The sequence below is a fragment of the Monodelphis domestica genome, chromosome 8, assembly GCF_027887165.1.
Source record: "Monodelphis domestica isolate mMonDom1 chromosome 8, mMonDom1.pri, whole genome shotgun sequence".
Lineage (NCBI taxonomy): Eukaryota > Metazoa > Chordata > Mammalia > Didelphimorphia > Didelphidae > Monodelphis > Monodelphis domestica.
The window spans coordinates 246,688,672-246,695,367 of NC_077234.1; positions in this window are offsets into that span (position 1 = coordinate 246,688,672).

A 6,696-nucleotide genomic window follows, 5' to 3' on the forward strand; every position below is an offset into this window, starting at 1 on the left:
AGAGGAAAACAGAGGGAGGGAGAAAAAGATAAAAACAAGGAAGAAAGAAAAAGAAACAAAAGTGATTGAAGCAATTGTGAATGGAGGTAAAAGACTAAAGAAGAAAGATAAGAGAGAATGCCAGACATACAGGAAAGCTCTAAAAGCTTTAAGATGATACTACATTGAGGCAGCTGGGTGGCCCAATGGATAGAATGTTGGGCTTGGAATCAAGAAGACAAATTTGGATCTGGGTTCAGTCACTTAACTAGCTGTGTGGCCCTGGGCAAGTATCTTAACCTGTCTGCACCAGTTTCTCAACTATAAAATGGGGGTAAATAATAGCACCTATCTCCCAGAGTAAATGAGAGGATCAAGTGAGATGAGATTTTTCAACTCTGCAAAATTTAAAGTACTCTATAAATGTTAGCTGGCTATTGCATTCTTAAACATGAGAGCAAGCTGCATATAATAGCTATTTCATATGTAATCTTTTTCTGTTTAATTGTATATGTGCACATATCCATTCTTTGGGTATTTGTTAAGATCAGAATAAAAATAAAAATTATTTTTTAATGTCAGTTTGTAGGTGATTTACCTTATTGTTGTTATTCATCCATTTCATTACCTTCAGCTCTTTGTGACCCTATGGACCATGGCACACCAAGCTGTTCGCTCCTCTGTCTCCCAAAGTCTGTTCAAGCTTAGTATTGTCCATAGGATTTTCTTGGCAAAGATACTGAAATGGTTTGCCATTTCCTTCTCCAGTAGATCATCTTTTGTCAGACCTTCCCACCATGATCTGTCAGTGTTGGGTAGCCCTGAATGCACATAGCTCAGTTCTTCCACCATGAGAAGGCAGTGATCCAAAAGAGGTTTAACGTATAGAAATTTATTTATTTATACTATGCTATGAGAAAATTCTGATACTGGTAGTATGGAGATAGGAGGGAAATCTCCAACTAATGCCCTTTATAGGCCATCTAGCTTGGGGTCTGTTTCCCAAACAATCCATTCCCACACATCACTTTCTGACTCTACTCTGTAAGAGTTATATTTGTCACTGATGACTATAAAAATAGTCCTCTCTGAGCATTTTTTCTCAAATAATATAGGATCACAGATTTTGAGGTTGAAGGTAGCAAAGAAGTCATTGGCTGACCCCTCCAACCTCATTGTACAAATAGGGAACTTGAAATCCTGAGAATTTATGTGATTTGCCTGCGATCACACAAGTAGTGACAGAAGTAGGATGTAAAGTCAGGTCTTCTGAATGTCTGCCCAAAGCTCTTTCCATTGTATCTCATTTCCTCTTAGGTCACATTATTTCACTGAATTAACCACATTCTTTCACACACACATTTGTATGTTAGTTGGTTTTCATCATGCTCTAAAATTTAATATCCAGAGAGCTATTGTCACAAATCCTCAATTATGGCGCCCCAACCAGAGGGGTTTGGAAATAAAGGAAATGATCCTCTCTGTATTTAGCCCTGGTCATGCCACATACAGAGTCCTATATTTGATTCTGGACACCATCACATTTTACGAAGGACACTAACAAATTGGTATAATTTCAGGGAGGGATGATAAGAATTAAGGGGACTTGAAATCATGCCACATAAGCAGTGATTGAAGGGACTACACATTTTTCCCTGAAGGAGACTCTTGAGGGAGAAATTAATTGTAATCTTCAAATATTAAAAGGTTATTATCTAGAAGAGGGATTAAATTTGTCCTATTTTGGCCTTAGAAGTTACAACTATTTATAGGAAAATAGATTTCAACTCAACATAATAGTAGCTCTCCTTTACAGCTTTTTAAAAAATCACAATTTTTTCCCCACAACAACCCTATGAAATAGGTAGTTCTATTGTTCCTATTTTGCAGAAGAGAAAATGGGTTTTAGGGAAGTTGGATGAGTTATTTTCAAACCCAGGTTCTCCAATTCTTCCAAGTCCAACACTCTTCCCACTATAGCACGTTGTCTCCAAGAACTTCCTAATAATTAGAGCTGTCGAGAAAAACATGGAATGGGTTGCCATATGGTTCTCTGTCACTAGAAATCTTCAAAAACTTATTTGAAGATGTTGTAGTAAGAATCCATGTTACAAATAGTTCAATTCTAATGTTTTTAAGCAAGAACAATTAAAGAAGGAAGAGATGCAAAAAAATTATTATTCAGTGTGTATATGAGAGGAACATAGAGAAAAGGAAAAGAAAGAAGAAAATAAGAAAAGCAAATATTCAACCAGCATATCTAGAAAAGAAACAAAATACAAGAAACAAAAGGAAGAAATAGAGGAACGTTTCTTCTTAGAGTTGGGCTTAGATAAAACTAAGATCAGCATTAGCCTAAACTACAGACAATAGTTTGAGAAACTTATGGAGTGTCAGGAAGACCCATCCACCCCCAAACCTAAACTAATACCATGAAATTCTTCATTCATTGCTTAAAATTCCATCAATTGGAAATTCATTTGTGTTATCAAGCATGCTCCCTTAAAATGCATATACTCCTGAGAGGACTGTCAGTCAATCATACTTCACAATGAAAGAGTTTCACCCAAATCTTCCTTCCTCACACCTACCTAATATCACTCACTGAAGAAACAAGAGACAAGAAAGAGAAAATGGAAAGGGAAAAAAAAGTTATTTTAGAATGATGAACTCTTTCAGAGGAAGGCAAACCTCAGAAAAGACAACTGAATAGGACTTAAAGCATCCAAAGAGAAAAACATTAAAATGACACAGTAGAGCAAGGCAGAACTCACAATCTTCATCTTTACAACAAATTTCACAAAACTATTTTTGTCCTATAAATAAAGGTACTATTGATGTTGTACTTTATTGGGTCATTTCAGTCATGTCTAATTCTTTGTGACCCCATTTGGAATTTTCTTGGCAGATATTGGAGTGGTCTGCCATTTCCTTCTCCAGCTCATTTTACAGATGAGGAAACTGAAACAGAGAGGGGTAAGTGACTTGCCCAAGATCACATAGCCTTATTTGAACTTTAGTATTCCTGATTCTAGCTTCTACGCTATGCCACCTAGCTGGAGATGAGCAAGTATGAGAGATGTGTAGAAAAGGAGATAAGAAGACTCAAATGTTAAATTTAGTTTACTTTAAAATTTTGCTTGAGGTCTACCTCTGAGGGCTACCAGAAATGTATAGACGATTCATAAAGATTACGAAAGTTAGTTAAGAATTCTAATTCAAATACTAACTATACATTCAGCTTTCTTATTGGTTATCAACATGTCTATGTATATTTCATAGTCTATCTATTGCCATTTTTAATGCATGTTTTTATATTTATATAGGGTTATTAAATCCTTTTCTAACATATATAAAGTCCAAAAGAAATATGGATTGGATGTAGATTCTAGAAGAGCTCAAAAAAGGCTTAAAAAAAAACAAGTAAGAGAGGCAGAGGAAAAGTGGGAAAGAGAAATGAAAGTGATGCAAGAAGAAATGAAAGTGATACAAGAAGAAATGGGCCAATTGAAAAAGGAAAACCAAAAACTGACAGAGATAAATTAGGCCTTAAAAATAACAATTGGCCATCTAGAAACTAATGATTTCATTAGAAACCAAGAGATAATAAAGCAGAATGAAAGGAATGGGGAAAAAACAGAGGAAAACATGAAATATCTTATTGAAAAATTAACTGGCTTAGAAAAATAGACCTAGGAGAGACAACTTGAGAATTATTGGACTACCTGAAAGCCATGATCAAGAAAAAACCTTGGAGATCATATTACAAAAAATTATCAAAGAAAACTGCCCAGAGAGCCTCAAACAAGAAAACAAAATTGAAATTGAAAGAATTCACAGATCTCTTCCATAAAGAAATCCTTAAATGAAAACTTCTAGGAATGTAATAGATCAATTCAAGGGCCACCAAGCTAAGGAGAAAATCCTTCAAGCAGCAATTAAGAAACAATTCAAATATCATGCAGCTACAATCAGGATCACATAGGACCTAGCAGCTTCTACATTAAAGGATAGAAAGGCATGGAATATGATATTCAGGAAAGCGAAAGATTTGGGTTTGCAACCCAAAGTCATCTATCCAGCAAAACTGCATATATTCTTTCAGGGGAAAACTATGGACACTCAATAAGATAGATTTCCAAACACTCCTGAGGAATAAGCCAGACCTAAATAAAAAATTGGAAGTCCAAACACGAGACACAAGAGAAACCCAAAAAGGAGCTGGAAAGACCTCCATGAAATGTTGCAGAGTCAAATGAGCAGAACCAGGAGAACAAAGAGACTGGAACATTGTAGGATGACGTTATGTAATCAACTTTGATACTGATAGAAATGCAATGATCCAGAACAATCCCGAGGGACTTATGTGAAAGATGCTACCCACATCGAGAGAAAGAACTGTGGGAGTAGAAATGCAGAAGGAAAACACTTCATTTTTCACTTTTTTTTATATGGGTATTGGATGTGAGGTTTTAGTTTTTAAAGATTATTACAAAAAAAAGAATAATATAGAAATAGGTATTGAGTGATAATATATCTATAACCCAGTGGAATTCCTTGTCATCTCTGGGAGTGGGAAGGGAAAAAGAGGAGGGAGAAAAAATGAATCATGTAACCAAGGAAAAATACTTAAATTTTTTAAAAATCCTTTTTTTAAACAAAGTAGGTATCTATTGATCAGGAAACAACTAAGTAAATGAACATATTAATTAACAAAATATTATTGCTCCTTAAGTACTGATGAATCTGAGAAACATTTAAAGACAGATGAACCATGCAAAATGAAAGCAATAGAACCAAGAGGAAAATCTATACAAAGACTACAGTAATGTAAATGAAAGCGAAGCTAAGATATTGCCATATGTGGATTAATTGCATTTGACCAAACACAGTCCTAGAGAACAGATGTGAAATCCATTTTTCTTTTGGTGAAGAGGTGGGGGCTGCTGGGAATCTACCAGTATAAAATGTTGTACACTATTGACGGAGGTTACTTTCTCAGCCTGGTTTTGTCTGATTTATTCTTGTTCTAAAGGGTAGATTCGATTCAGATAGAGTATATCAGGATGTGATTCCAATATTAAAAAATATAAGAGACATGAATAAACCTGAATATTATAGAAGATAAAATATTGGAGTCTTTGGAGATTTAGTTAATTCAACTAAATATTCTGAGTCAAGTGCCTGCTAGAAAGTTCTCCTGTCCTTCAGATTTGTGAATATTCCATTTTACCCATGGTTTTAAAAAGCATCATCCAGCTTTTGGGTGTGGGGAGGTGTGGCATCACAGAAATAAAAATGACATGGTAGAGGTTAGCTGAGTTTACAGCCGGCTACTTTACAGGAAACTTCATGGAAGCATTTTTGTTTCTATTGAAACTTTCAAATAGCCTGAAGGCATTCTTTGACCAGCTGTATATTTTATCTACTAAATGTCCTCAGAGTGAAAAGATTCCCTCAGCAGAGCACCTGCAGGATGCGCAGCAATCCATTTCTGCCCTGAATATTGGTTCAATGGAAGCATCCAACTCCACTGGCTCATCATTTACATTCACAATGGACATCTGGTGCCAGCAAAATGAAACATTAAACTTGTTTGTGTTGTCAAATTAAAGGGGAGAAAGAAAATGGCTGAAAGTTTTGTGAGACTCTGTAACACTTAATTATGCTTTCAACTGCAGCCCAATCAAAAAATATGCTTTTGCAGGGAAATGGGCATGAAGAGAAGAAAAAAATGAGCTTCACTTTTCAGAGTGTTCCTAGGTCAACTTCTCAGCTCACAAAGTAGAGATAAATGCAGCCACTACAACAGAAAGAGATTCCTTGCTGTGTGGGTACTAAAGAGTGTTAGAAGTATTCTCAATATAAGTTTATTTCTACTGCCTTCCTATAAAGTATTATTATTCCTTTTCCCTTGATTGAGAGGATAGACTGGTAAGCACACGGTTACTGTAAGAAGTTGGATATCTCTATGACTGTCTGCTCTGTCAATAAATCCGCATACCCTCGTTCAGGGGAATTAGCCATATGCTGCATCGCACGGGATTAGAGCAAGCCTTAAATTTTAATGTGTATTACTGAATATGGATTCAATGATTTAATGCTCTGAACCTAAAGAAAACTAGTGAAACTGCTCAAATTGCGGTAATTTTCTTTTCTTTTTCTTATCCATCATCAATTCAGATAATGATTCAAGGGTCTTCTGGAAAATGTTTTCTTTCTTTGGCTTTTTCTTACAAGTGATTTTAATAATTCTGAAAATCGCTTTACTAGCAGAAACAGGAAACTCAAGGGCTCTCTCCACAAAACAGCTGGAGCACAAACAGTGATAATACAATCTGCTCCCTAATGACTTTTAGATGCACTATTCCCAGAGCCATTGTCTAGGATGAAAGAATATTTCTGTATTGCCTTCAGGTTCATTCAGTCATCAATCTCTGTGCTGAATGACTGACAAGCAAGACACCAATGTGCAGATGGCGGCGTGTGTGATGGGAACAGTTTTCCATTTAATTCATTCATTCATTAAACAAACATTTATCGGGCATACTCTTTGTGCAGAGCACTGCCACTGGGTACGATGGGGGGTCACAGGAGAAAAAACGAGTAGAGATTCTAGGAAGCAAAGAATAGAGATCAGAAACAACGAGAGAACACTTTGGAAAACGGGTCTGACCTAGAAAAGTTTATGACAGACAATGGCAATTGATTGACTCT